Consider the following 14,859-nt stretch of genomic DNA (forward strand, 5'->3'; position numbering starts at 1 on the left):
ATCTATATTTTTTATTGTTCCATGCTGTTATATTATCATTCTTCGATGTTTTACATTCATTTTATAGCAACTTTATATCATTTTTTGGGACTAACCTATTGACATAGTGCCCAGTGCCAGTTGCTGTTTTTTGCTTGTTTTTTTACTTCGCAGAATATCAGTACCAAACCAAGTCCAAATGCCACGAAACTTTTTGGAGATTTTTTTCTGCCCAGAAGACAACTTGGGAGCCAAGGAAGTGCACAAGGGGAGGACCGTGGGGGCCACCACCCATCTGGGCGCGCCAAAGGCCCCTAACACGCCCTGATGGGTGGTGGGGCCCGCGGGGGTCCTTTCCACCGCCTCTTAGCTCTATAAATACCCCAATGTTCCAGAAACCCTAGGGGAGTCGACGAAACACAATTCCAGCCGCCGTAAGTTCCAGAACCACGAGTTCCAATCTAGAGCCCTATTCCAGCACCTTGCTAGAGGGGAATACGATCACGGAGGGGTTCATCATCCTCATTGGTGTTCCTCCGATGATGCGTGGGTAGTTCACCACAAACCTACGGGTTCGTTGCTAGGCAGTAGCTAGACGGCTTCTTCTCTCTTTGTGATTCTCAATACAATGTTCTCCTCGATGTTCTTGGAAATCCATTTGATGTAATGACTTTTTACGGTGTGTTTGTTGGGATCCGATGAATTGTGAGTTTATGGTCAGTTCTATCCATGAATAGTATTTGATTTTTTAATCTCTTATACGCATGATTGTTATAGCCTCGTATTTCTTCTCCAAAGCTTTGGTTTGGTTTGGCAAACTAGATTGTCTTTTCTTGCAATGGGAAGAGGTGCTTTGTGATGGGTTCGATCTTGCAGTGTCCTCACCTAGTGACAGAAGGGGTAGAGAGGCGCGCATGGATCGTTGCTATTAAGGATAAAAAGATGGGGTCTATTCCTACATGAATAGATCTTGTCTACATCATGTCATCGTTCTTATTGCATTATTTCGTTTCTCCATGAACTTAGTGCACTAGATGCATGCTGGATAGCGGTCGATGTGTGGAGTAATAGTAGTAGATGCAGGAAGGAGTCGGTCTACTAATCTTGGACGTGATGCCTGCTGGAATTTTAGTCTATTTTGGGACAGCCCAATAGCAATTCCAGAAATTCCTAATAAATCCTAGAGGCCCATTTAGCCCATTCGTGCAAGGCAAGGGGTGCTACTAAAGTTTAGTCCCACATTGCTAGTTTGGTGGGAGTTGGACCTCCTTATAAGGGAGGTTGTTTTCCCACATGTATGAGCATGAGAACAAGAGGGACATTCACGCGCGCTCCTCCTCTGCCGCCCACCTCACCACGCCACGCCTCGTCACGACGCACCGCGGGTTGCGGGAATGAGCCGAGCCGATGTCTAAATTTTTGCCACGCACGACGGGTATACGAATGGTCACGCAGGAGCTGAAAAGTTTTCTGTAGTGGAGATTGAATCCGAATGGTGCACCTCTTCGGCTGCCAGCTGTTCATTTCGTCTCCCTCTGTTGCTTCACCTCCTATCGCTCCCCTCTCGCCTACCTCTCATGTGCCTATAAAAGAGAGGTCGGTCCTCTCTAGAGAGACACACCAGAACATCTTCCTCTCGCCACTGAGTTCCTAAGCACTGAGCTACTGCTACGGTCTTCCCCATCCCAGCTTGCGGTGTGCACTGCATGTCGGGACAATAGGCCTTCGAAAGCCCACCGCTTTGAGTCCTGTACGGGAGAAGGGTGATAAGGTTTTTGGGGAGCGCTCTGCGCGACTACTGAACGATTCATCACGGACGCTCCGGGCACCGATGACCACTTCCCCAACGACGACTTCTTCCCCGACATCGACAACCTCTTCGACGACATGGCTGGCGAGGATGTCGACCCCGAGTCCAGTGCTTTTGATGCTGCTATCCCGTACGTGTTCCTGTCTTTCTGTTAGAGGTCCTGCCATAGTTCCTTGCTCTAGTGTCTGCCCTAGATATGTTAGGTTCTAGGTCCTATATACAACTTGCTCTACTATCTGCTCTACATATGTTTGCTCTAGATGTGTTCGGTTCTAGTTCATATCTGTAGATGATATTTACCTTCTCTCTGTCAGATTGCATGACTTGTTTTATCTCTGCTATATTAGTCATGCTTTATCTAGTATTTCTGTTAATAAAATCATTTGGTAAATTGCTCATATTTCCAACAATCCAAAAACCTTATTATAGGCAATTTACCCCGAGTGGTTTTCCTGCATCCATGAGGCCTCCTATGTTTGAGGGTATCCACTATAAGAGGTGGCGCGTGAGAGCAGTCTTATGGTTTCAGACCATGAGCTGCTATGACGCCACTCTAGGCAAACCTATAGGAGTTCTTGATCCTCAAGAGGAACAAGCTTTTCAGAAAATGGATACCCTGTTTAAGGTTTCTCTCTTGAGTGTTCTTGGTGAGAACATAGTTGATGCTTATGCATCAATTGATAATGGAAAAGATATGTGGGAGGCACTCGAGGCCAAGTTTGGGGTCTCGGATGCCGGCACTGAGCTATACATCATGGAACAGTTCTATGACTACAGGATGACTGAGGAGCGCTCTGTGGTTGAGCAAGCTCACTAGATGTAGTCATTTGCTAGAGAACTTGAGCACTTCAATTGCATCTTACCAGACAAGTTTGTTGCCGGAGGCATCATCACTAAGGTTCCTCCCTCATGGAGGAATTTTGCTACCTTACTGAAGCATAAGAGGCAGGAGTTTTCCATTCCAGATCTCATTGGCACTCTTGATGTGGAAGAAAAGGCGAGAGCAAAAGACACACGTGCTCGAGGTATTGAGTGAGGATCTAGTGCCAATCTGGTACAGAAGAAAAACTTCCAGCCCACAAGTTCAAGAACAAGGGCAAGTTTGATGGTAAAGCAAAATTTGAGGGAAAAAACAAGGTTGTACAGCACACCAACTTCAATAAGAAGAATAACAAGAAGAAAGGTGTTTGTCATGTGTGCGGAGATCCTGACCATTGGGCTCCTAGTTTCCCTAATCATTATGACAAGCGTCATCTTGCGAAAAGCAGCAAGACCGCTAATGTTGTCATTGGTGACAGTGACATGAAAGATGCTAGGTATGGTATATTTCCCACTATTCTTTTAGTATGTCATTCTCCCGATTGGTTGATTGACACGGGTGCTAATGTGCATATATGCGGTGATATTTCCATGTTTTCGTCTTATCACAGTTCAAGTGCTTCTGTTCGTGGTGTTGGCACTGTCGATCTGAAGTTTACTTCGGGGAAGATCGTGCGGCTGAAGAACGTGCATTATGTACCCTCCGTCAATAAAAATCTTGTGAGTGGATCTCTTCTGTGTAGAGATGGCTACAAGCTTGTTTTTGAGTCGAATAAATTTGTAATATCCAAGTACGGAACCTTTGTTGGTAAAGGCTATGAGTCAGGGGCCTGTTCCGTTTATCCTTGTTGGATGTTTGCAATAAAGTTGTTAATCATGTTTGCAACAATAGGGAATCAAATGTGTGGCATTCGCGTCTCTGTCATGTTAATTTTGGTTGCATATCGCGACTAGCCAAGTTGAACTTAATCCCTAGATTCACCACTGTCAAGGGATCTAAGTGTCAAGTTTCTATGCAAGCTAAGCAACCTCGTAAGTCTCAAACGACTGCGGAAACGAGAAATCTTGCACCACTAGAGCTCATACATTCAGATCTATGTGAAATGAATGGTGTTTTGACAAAAGGTGGAAAGAAATAGTTCATGAAGTTAATTGCTGACTCCACTAGATACTGCCATGTGTATCTTCTGAAATCTAAGGATGAGGCTTTGAACTATTTCAAGATCTATAAAGCTGAAGCGGAAACCCAACTTGATCGAAAGATCAAGAGGCTTAGGTCCGATCATGGTGGAGATTATTTCTCAAATGAATTTGATTCCTTTTGTGCGGAACATGGTATAATCCATGAGAGGACGCCTCCCTATTCACCTCAGTCAAATGGGGTAGCTGAAAGAAAGAATCGTACTCTAAATGATTTGGTTAACGCCATGTTAGACACATCGGGTCTCTCCAAGGCATGGTGGGGGGAGGAGATATTGACTGCATGTCATGTCCTAAACCGAGTTCCCACAAAGAACAAAGAGATAACTCCATTCGAGGAATGGGAGAGGAAAAGGTTAAAACTCTCTTATCTATGAACCTGGGGTTGTTTGGCAAAAGTCAATGTGCCAATTCCAAAGAAGCTTTAGCTTGGACCAAAAACTGTGGATTGTGTTTTCCTAGGATATGCTTTTCATAGCATTGGCTGTAGATTCTTGGTTGTAAAATCTGAGGTATCTGACATGCATGTCGGTACAATCATCAAGTCGAATGATGCGACTTTCTTTGAAGATATCTTTCCCATGAAGGATATGGCGAGCTCATCAAATTAGGAGATGCCTAGTTCCTCAAATCAGGAATTAGTTACAATTACTGAACCTACCATTTCGATGGAACACTTTGGAAATCTTGTGGAGGTGAACAATGAAGTCCTAAAAGGAGCAAGAGACAGAGGACTGGAAAGTCCTTTGGTGATGATTTTCTTGTGTATCTCATAGATGACACTCCCAGTTCCATTTCAGAGGCCTATGCATCTGAAGATGCTGACTACTGGAAGGAAGCGGTCCGTAGTGAGATGGATTCCATCTTGTCAAATGAAACTTGGGAGATTACTGATCGTCCTTATGGGTGCAAACCTATAGGGTGCAAATGGGTATTCAAGAAGAAGCTTAGGCTTGATGGTACTATCGAGAAGTACAAGGCACGGTTCGTGGCTAAGGGTTATACCCAAAAGGAAGGTGAATACTTCTTTGATACTTACTCACTTGTGGCTCGACTGACCACTATTCAAGTAGTACTTTCACTAGCTGCCTCACATGGTCTTCTCGTTTATCAAATGGATGTTAAGACTGCTTTCCTAAATGGAGAGCTGGACAAGGAAATTTATATGGAACAACCAGATGGATTTGTAGTAGATGGTCAGGAAAGAAAAGTGTGCAGGTTGCTGAAGTCTTTGTATGGACTTAAGCAAGCACCCAAGCAGTGGCATGAGAAGTTTGAAAGAACTTTAACAACCGCAGACTTTGTTGTAAACGAAGCTGATAAATGTGTGTACTATCGCCATGGTGGGGGTGAGGGAGTTATCCTTTGCCTTTATGTTGATGACATACTGATTTTCGGAAAAAATCTGAATGTTATTAAGGAGGAGGTCAAGGATTTCCTATCTCGCTATTTTGAGATGAAGGATTTAGGAGTGGCTGATGTCATTCTGAACATCAAGTTGTTGAGAGACGATGATGGTGGGATTACATTGCTTCAATCTCACTATGTGGAAAAGATCTTGAGTCGCTTTGGCTATAGTGACTGCAAGCCCTCTCCAACACCATATGATGCCAGCGTGCTGCTTCGAAAGAATCGGAGAATTTCTAGAGATCAATTGAAATATTCTCAGATTATTGGCTCGCTTATGTACTTAGTCAGTGCTACAAGACCTGACATTTCTTTTGTTGTTACAAACTGAGTTGGTTTGTCTCAAAACCAGGAGATGTGCATTGGAAAGCTCTAGAGAGAGTTTTCCGTTATTTGAAAGGCACTGCGAGTTATGGAATTCACTACACTGGGTACCCAAAGGTACTTGAAGGGTATAGTGACTCAAACTAGATCTCAGATGCTGATGAGATAAAGGCCACGAATGGATATGTATTTACTCATGGAGGTGGCACTGTTTCTTGGAAGTCTTGCAAGCAGACCATCTTAACGAGGTCAACAATTGAAGCAAAACTTACAACACTAGATACAGCTACGGTCAAAGCAGATTGGCTTCGTCGTCTCTTGAATGACTTGCCTGTTGATCAGAAACCTGTACCGGGTATTCGTATGAACTGCGACAATCAGACTATGACCACGAAAGTGAGCAGCTCAAAGGATAACATGAGGTCATCAAGACACGTTCAGAGAAGGTTAAAGTTTGTCAGAAAAATGAAAAACTCTGGAGTTATTGCATTGGATTATATCCAAACGTCTAAAAATCTGGCAGATCCTTTTACTAAGGGTCTATCACGTAATGTGATAGATAATGCATCAAAGGAGATGGGTATGAGACCCACAATATGAGTTGTTCACAGTGGTAACCTAGTCTATGTGATCGGAGATCCCGTGAATTAAATGTGGAAGACAAGTTGTTGGTCAACTGAGAGGAGAGTATCCTTACTATTAACAATACCACTCCATGAAGATGCAATACTCTCCTAATCTGCATGGCAGGTTGATTGCTACTTCTTGAGCTTGCGTTGGTTTTTCCCTTGAAGAGGAAAGGGTGATGCAGCAAAGTAGAGATAAGTATTTCCCTCAGTTTGAGAACCAAGGTATCAAACCAGTAGGAGAAGAACGTACAAATCACCAATACCTGCACAAACAATCAAACAACTCACACCCAACGCGATAAAGGGTTGTCAATCCCTTCATGGTTACTTGCAAAAGTGAGATCTGATAGAGATAGATAAATAGAACTAAACAAAAGATAAAATATTTTTGGGTTTTTTTGGTTTATAGATCTGAAAATAAAAGATCGCAAAATAGTAGTTCGGAAACTAATATGATGGAAAATAGACCCGGGGGCCATAGGTTTCACTTGAGGCTTCTCTCATGAAGGCAAATAATACGATGGGTGAACAAATTACTGTCGAGCAATTGATAGAAAAGCGCAAAGTTATGACGATATCCAAGGCAATGATTATGCAATATAGGCATCACGTCCGTATCAAGTAGACTGAGTCCTGCCTGCATCTACTACTATTACTCCACACATCGACCGACTCCTGCCTGCATCTAGAGTATTAAGTTCATAAAGAACAGAGTAACGCATTAAGTAAGATGACATGATGTAGAGGAATAAACTCAAGCAATATGATGTAAACCCCATCTTTTTATCCTCTACTTTCTCACTGGGTGAGGACACCGCAAGATTGAACCCAAAGCTAAGCACCTCTCCCACTTCAAGAAAAACCAATCTAGTTGGCCAAACCAAACCGATAATTCGAAGAGAAATACAAAGATACTAAATCATGCATATAAGAATTCAGAGGAGACTCAAATAATATTCATAGATAAGCTGATCATAAATCCACAATTCATCGGATCTCTACAAATACACTGCAAAAGAACATTACATCGGATAGATCTCTAAGAACATCGAGGAGAACATGGTATTGAGAATCAAAGAGAGAGAAGAAGCCATCTAGCTACTAGTTATAGACACGTAGGTCTGTGGTGGACTACTCACTCTTCGTCGAAAGGGTAATAGAGTTGATGTAGATGCCCTTCGTGATCGAATCCCCCTCCGGCAGGATGCCGAAAAAGGCCCCAAGATGGGATCTCACGGGAACAAAAGGTTGCGGCGGTGGAAAAGTGTTTTCGTGGATACTTCTGGTGGTTCGGGAATATATGTGAATATATAGGAGGAAGATCTAGGTCAGTGGGTCACCGAGGGGCCCACAAGGTAGGGGGCACGCCCTACCCCCTGGGCGCGCCCTCCACCCTTGTCGCCGCCTCGTGGCTCTTCTGACTTGTACTCCAAGTTTGCTGGGTGTCTTCTGGTCCAAGAAAAATCATCGTGATATTTTATTCCGTTTGGACTCCGCTTAGTATTCCTTTTCTGCAAAGCTCAAAAACAAGGAAAAAACAAAAACTGGCACTGGGCTCTACGTTAATAGGTTAGTCCCAAAAATAATATAAAATAGCATATTAATGCATATAAAACATCCAAACCAGATAATATAATAGTATGGAACAATCAAAAATTGTAGATACGTTGGAGACGTATCAAGCATCCCCAAGCTTAATTCCTGCTCGTCCTCGAATAGGTAAATGATAAAAACAAAATTTTTGATGTGGAATGCTACCTAACATATTTATCCATGTAATTTTCTTCATTGTGGCATGAATGTTTAGATCCATAAGATTCAAAAAAAAATTTAATATTGACATAAAAACATTAATACTTCAAGCATACTAATAAAGCAATCATGTCTTCTCAAAATAACATGGCCAAAGAAAGCTATCCCTAAAAACTCATATAGTCTGGCTATGCTCCATCTTCATCACACAAAATATTCAAATCATGCACAACCTCGTTGACAAGCCAAGCAATTGTTTCATACTTTTGGTGTTCTCAAACTTTTTCAACTTTCACGGAATACATGAGCGTGAGCCATGGACACAACACTATAGGTGGAATAGAATATGGTGGTTGTGGAGAAGACAAAAATAAGGAGATAGTCTCACATCAACTAGGCATATCAACGGGCTATGGATATGCCCATCAATAGATATCAATGTGAGTGAGTCGGGATTGGCATGCAACAGATGCACTAGAGCTATAAGTTTATGAAAGCTCAAAAAGAAACTAAGTGGGTGTGCATCCAACTTGCTTGCTCATGAAGACCTAGGGAATTTGAGGAAGCCCATCGTTGGAATATACAAGCCAAGTTCTATAATGAAAAATTCCCACTAGTATATGAAAGTGACAAAATAGGAGACTCTCTATCATGAAGATCATGGTGCTACTTTGAAGCACAAGTGTGGAAAAAGGATAGTAACATTGCCCCTTCTCTCTTTTCTCTCTTTTTTTATTTTTTTTCAATGGCTTCTTTGGCCTCTCTTTTTATTTAGGCTTCATTGGCCTCTCTTTTTTTCCTCACATGGGACAATGTTCTAATAATGATGATCATCGCACTTTTATTTACTTACAACTCAAGAATTACAACTCGATACTTAGAACAAAAATATGACTCTATATGAATGCCACCGGCACTGTACCGGTATGTGCAATGACTCAAGAGTGACGTGTATGAAAATTATGAACGGTGGCTTTGCCACAAATACTATGTCAACTACATAATCATGCAAAGCAATATGACAATGATGAAGCGTGTCATAATAAACGGAACGGTGGAAAGTTGCATGGAAATATATCTCGGAATGTCTATGGAAATGCCATAATAGGTAGGTATGGTGGCTATTTTGAGGAAGGTATATGGTGGGTGTATGGTACCGACGAAAGTTGTGTGGTACTAGAGAGGCTAGCAATGGTGGAAGGGTGAGAGTGTGTATAATCCATGGACTCAACATTAGTCATAAGAACTCATATACTTATTGCAAAAATCTATTAGTCATCAAAACAAAGTACTACGCGCATGCTCCTAGGGGGATAGATTGATAGGAAAATACCATCGCTCGTCCCCGACCGTCACTTATAAGGAAGACAAATAAATAAATCATGCTCCAACTTCGTTACATAACGGTTCACCATACGTGCATGCTACGGGAATCACAAACCTCAACACAAGTATTTCTAGAATACACAATTAGTCCACTAGCATGACTCTAATATCACCACCCTCATATCTCAAAACAATCATAAGGAATCAAACTTCTCATAGTATTCAATGCACTTTATATGAAAGTTTTTATTATATCCCTCTTGGATGCCCATCATATTAGGACTTAATCCATAACCTAAGAAAATTACCATGCTGTTTAGAGAAACTCTCAAAATAACAAAAGTGAAGCATGAGAGTTCAACAATTTCTATGAAATTAAGCCACCGCCGTGCTCTAAAAAGATATTATTGAAGCACTAGAGAAAAATTGCCTAGATCAAAAGATATAAGTGAAGCACATGGAGTATTCTAAAAAATCATGATTCGTGCGTGTCCCTCTCAAAAGGTGTGTACAGCAAGGATGATTTTGGCAAACTAAAAAGCAAAGACTCATATCATACAAGATGCTCCAAGCAAAACACATATCACGTGGTGAATAAAAATATAGCCTCAAGTAAAGTTACCGATAGACGCCTTGAGTAAATATAGCCTCAGGTAAAGTAACACATCTTTTTATCCTCGATGGCAACAATACAATACGTGCCTCGCTACCCCTACTTTATCATTGGGTGAGTACAGCGCAAGATTGAACCAAAAGCTAAGCACCTCTCCTATTGCAAGAAAAGCCAATCTAGTTGGCCAAACCAAACCGATAATTGAAAGAGAAATACAAAGATACAAAATCATGCATATAAGAATTCAGAGGAGATTCAAATAATATTCATAGATAAGCTGATCATAAATCCACAATTCATTGGATCTCTACAAACACACCGCAAAACAAGATTACATCGGATAGATCTCCAAGAACATCGAGGAGAACATGGTATTGAGAATCAAAGAGATAGAAGAAGCCATCTAGGTACTAGCTATGGACCCGTAAGTCTGTGGTGGACTACTCACGCTTCATCGGAAGGGCAACAGAGTTGATGTAGATGCCCTCCGTGATCGAATCCCCCTCCGGCAGGATGTCGGAAAAGGCCCCAAGATGGGATCTCACGGGAACAGAAGGTTGCGGTGGTGGAAAAGTGTTTTCGTGGATGCTTCTGGTGGTTTGGGAATATATGTGAATATATAGGAGGAAGATCTAGGTCAGGGGGTCACCGTGGGGCCCACAAGGTAGGGGGCGTGCCCTCCACCCTTGTCGCCCCCTCGTGGCTCTTCTCACCTGCACTCCAAGTCTCCTGGGTGTCTTCTGGTCCAAGAAAAATCATCGTGAAATTTTATTCCATTTGGACTCCGTTTAGTATTCCTTTTCCGCGAAGCTCAAAAACACGGAAAAAACAGAAACTGGCACTGGGCTCTAGGTTAATAGATTAGTCCCAAAAATAATATAAAATAGCATATTAATGCATATAAAATATCCAAAACAGATAATATAATAGCATGGAACACTCAAAAATTATAGATACGTTTGAGACGTATCATTGATGTATATCTTAATGTGTTCTAAGTGGCTCATTTAAGTAGAGATGTTGTCCTGCAGAACATATTTTGAAGAACACACATGCATGAGTCTGATTGTTAAACGTCGCAATCTATGAGAGTAGGGTACTCTCTAGTAAACTCATGAAAGGTCTCAAAGTATGACGCATAAGCTCCACCAGCGGGGAAGACCCACGGTAGCCTAGTATCGGTCAGGGCATTGTGTGAAGCTAGATTCGCAGAAAACTTGCTGTTTAAGCCCTAGTCCACTGTTCAAGTTGCTTACTTGTGTAGCATAGAGTTCTAGGTGGAAGTTCAACTTGACAGTCTCCACTGTAGTACCGGTATATAAAACAGTGTTTTGGAACCAAAGGCAAATTTCGTGTGCCTCTGGGATCTGGTGGGGGATTGCTGGAATTTTAGTCTATTTTGGGACAGTCCAATAGCAATTTCAGAAATTCCTAATAAATCCTAGAGGCCCACTTAGCCTATTCACGCAAGGCAAGGGGTGCTACTAAAGTTTAATCCCACATTGCTAGTTTGGTGGGAGTTGGACCTCCATATAAGGGAGGTTGTTTTCCCACATGTATGAGCATGAGAACAAGAGGGGCATTCACGCGCACTCCTCCTCCATCGCCCGCCTCGCCACACCACACCTCGTCACGATGCGCCACGGGTTGCAGGAATGAGCCGAGCTGATGTCTAAATTTTCTAGGTCATATATACAGCTTGATCTACTATCTGCTCTACATATGTTTGCTCTAGATGTGTTCGGTTCTAGTTCATATCTGCAGATGATATTTACCTTCTCTCTGACGGATTGCATGACTTGTTTTATCACTGCAATACTAGTCATGCTTTATCTTGTATTTCTGTTAATAAAATCATTAGGTAAATTGCTCATATTTCCAACAATGCCTATATACATGATCTTGCCTTGGATATCGTCATAATTATTTGCCCTTCTATCAATTGCCCAATAGTAATTTGCTTACGCACCGAATGATATGTTCTCGAGAGAAGCCACAAGTGTAATCTACGGCCCCCGGGTCTATTTTCTATCATATTGTTTTCAGATCAATTATTCCAAAAACCCAAAAATACCTTGCTGCAATTTTTCTTTATTTATTTTATTTTGTGTTTTTGTCAGATCTATTTATCCAATCTCATACAATTTAATCTATCTCAATACCGAGGAGGGATTGAGAACCCCTCTTATGCGTTGGGTTGCAAGTATTTCTTATTTGTGTGCATGCTCCGTTTTCATAGTGTTGCTTGGTTCTCCTACTAGATTGATAACCTTGGTTTTATAAATGAGGGAAATACTTAACGTTGTTGTGCTGCATCATCCTCTCCTCTTCGGGGAAATACCAACACAGATACAAGCAATCAGGAAGAATTTCTGGCGCCGTTGCCGGGGAGACATTATCAACATCTATCAAATCACAAATCTCATCTCCTTGCAATTTACATTATTTGCCATTTGCCTCTCATTTTCATCCCCCCCCCCTCACTTCTAAAATGTTTTTGTGAAAAGCACAAAATATTTGCCTTATTTTCGTTTGCCCTTTTCTCGTCAGATCTCTTGTTTGCTTGCAATCTTGTTTACGTAGTCACGATGTTTCAAGAAAACACCAAGTTGTCTGATTTTTTCAATCTAATAACAATTAATTAGTACTCCGATTGCTCCTCCCGCCACTAGTGCGAAGTCTTACGATATTAACTCCGCTTTGTTGAATCTTGTTATGAAACAACAATTTTCCGGTACTCCTAATGAGGATGTCGCATCCCATCTAAACACTTTCGTAGAATTGTGTGATATGCAAAAGAAAAAAGATGTGGACAATGATACTATGAAGTTGAAAATGTTTCCTTTCTCTTTGAGGGATCGTGCAAAAATTTGGTTTTCATCTTTGCCTCGTAGTAGTCTCGATTCTTGGGATAAGTGCAAAGATGCTTTTATTACTAAGTATTTTCTGCCCGTGAAAATTATTTCCCTTAGAAATCAAATCATGAATTTCAAGCAACTTGAGCATGAGCATGTTGCATAATCTTGGCAAAGAATGAAATTAATGCTAAGAAATTGTCCTACTCATGGTTTAAATATTTGGATGATCATACAAAAAAATTATGCAGGATTGAATTTTGTTTCTAGAAATATTTTAGATTCCGTGGTGGGAGGTACTTTTATGGAGATTACTTTGGGTGAAGCTACTAAATTGATAGATAATATCATGGCAAATTATTCACAATGGCATACTGAAAGAACACCTACTAGTAAAAAGATAAATCCCGTTGAAGAAATTGGTACATTGAGTGAAAAAGATGATGCTCTTATGAAATTGGTTGCTAATAAAAATGCTCCTATTGATATTAATGATGTGCCTTTGTATACTTTGATTGAGCAAAATAGTGATCCGGTAGATGTGAATTTGTCTCACGAAACAATTTTAATAATAATGCTAATAGAAGTAATTTTAATCCTAGGCATATTCCTGGAAATTCCTCTAATACTTATGGCAATTCCTATGGTAATTCTTCTTACAATAATAATAGGAACCTGTCGGGGAAACAACAGCTATGGGATCACTGGAATCCCTTCTACGGTTGGCGGGCGCGGGGTTGTGAGAAGAGCAGGTTTAGGAGCTAGCACAAAGATCATTTACCCAGGTTCGGGCCGCGAAGATGCGTAATACCCTAGTCCTGCTTTGGTGTGTATTTCAGAGTGTTCTTAAGCTCTCGAACTAGCTACGGTGGCTGCGTAGTTCCAAAAAGCCGAATCCTTCTCCTGGTCGCCTCGGGCCTCCTTTTATAGGCAAAAGGGGTCGCCACAGTGGCACACAGGAGGTGGAAAGGTGTACAGTGTGCGAGCTTATCGCCCGGCATTACGGGACAAAGCGCATTAAATGCGCTACTTAGGTGTCCATTAGCTTTATCGGGGACGGGAATGAGGCCCGTCCCGTCCATCGCCGCTCTGCCTTGCTTCGACATGCACCCAGGCCAGCGATGTGTGCAGCGCCATGTAGGCAGCCAGGCTGCTGAGGTGGCGCAGTGGCAGGGTCTTCACGAAGATCTGCGTGCCACCACGCAGGTGCTTGCTGGGTCGGTGTAGAGGCCGCCCGTCGCCACGCAGGTGCCTGCCCAGCTGGTTGAGCTAGCAGCTGCTTGGGGACGGCGGTGGCATCTTGGCAGATGCGGGCCTGGCTACGGCCCCGCTGGTGTCCTCGGCAAGGGTCTTGCCGGGGGCCCGGCAAGGGTCTTGCCGTGGCGTTGCAGTCGTCCCCGACAAGGTGCTTGCCGGGGGTCTCGTGGATTTCCTCGGCTAGGATCCCGCCGAGGGTCGCCGTCTTCTGGTCCTCATCTGACCCTGTGTGTTTATGATCTTGACGAAGATTTGCATGCCACCACGGAGGTGCCTCCCGAGCCCTAGTTCCAGTATAGTTGTTGGCGGTGTTTGGAACCTTTGGGCTCAAGGGTGGCTCGCTGTGTTGGCGTTTGGGCAAGCTGCCCCAGCAAGGCTCTTGCCGGGGCCGCGGAGGCCGCCCCGGCAAGGGTCTTGCCGGGGGAGTCCACCTCGCCCCTTTGCTCTTTTATGCTTCTGGTCTTGGCGCCGCCTTGTTTGTCTTGTGCTTCGGTTTCCCTCCGGCTTCCCTCCTCTTCCTTGTTAAGTGTGGCCGCGGGTGCGGCTCTGACTGCCCGCGCACAAGTAAAGGGGTCAAAAGGAGAGCCCCTACTTTTGTACACCGACAGAACCCCTCTGATCTTGATATTAATATTAAAGAATTTATCAATGCTCAAAAAGTTTTCAATACTACGATAGAAGAAAAGTTGAATAAGATTGATGATATATGTCTAGAAGCATTGATAGAATTTCCCATGATGTAGAAAATCTCAAGATTAAAATTTTTCCACCTAAGGTTGATGTCAAAGAATCAGTTAAAGCTGTATATGTTTCCATGGATGAAAGTAAGAAAAGAACTGCTATGCTTAGACTAAAAGAGAATTTTTAGAAAGAGCGTTTTCTACCGAT

Source organism: Aegilops tauschii, chromosome 4 (assembly GCF_002575655.3).
Source record: "Aegilops tauschii subsp. strangulata cultivar AL8/78 chromosome 4, Aet v6.0, whole genome shotgun sequence".
In the NCBI taxonomy this organism is placed as follows: Eukaryota; Viridiplantae; Streptophyta; class Magnoliopsida; order Poales; family Poaceae; genus Aegilops; species Aegilops tauschii.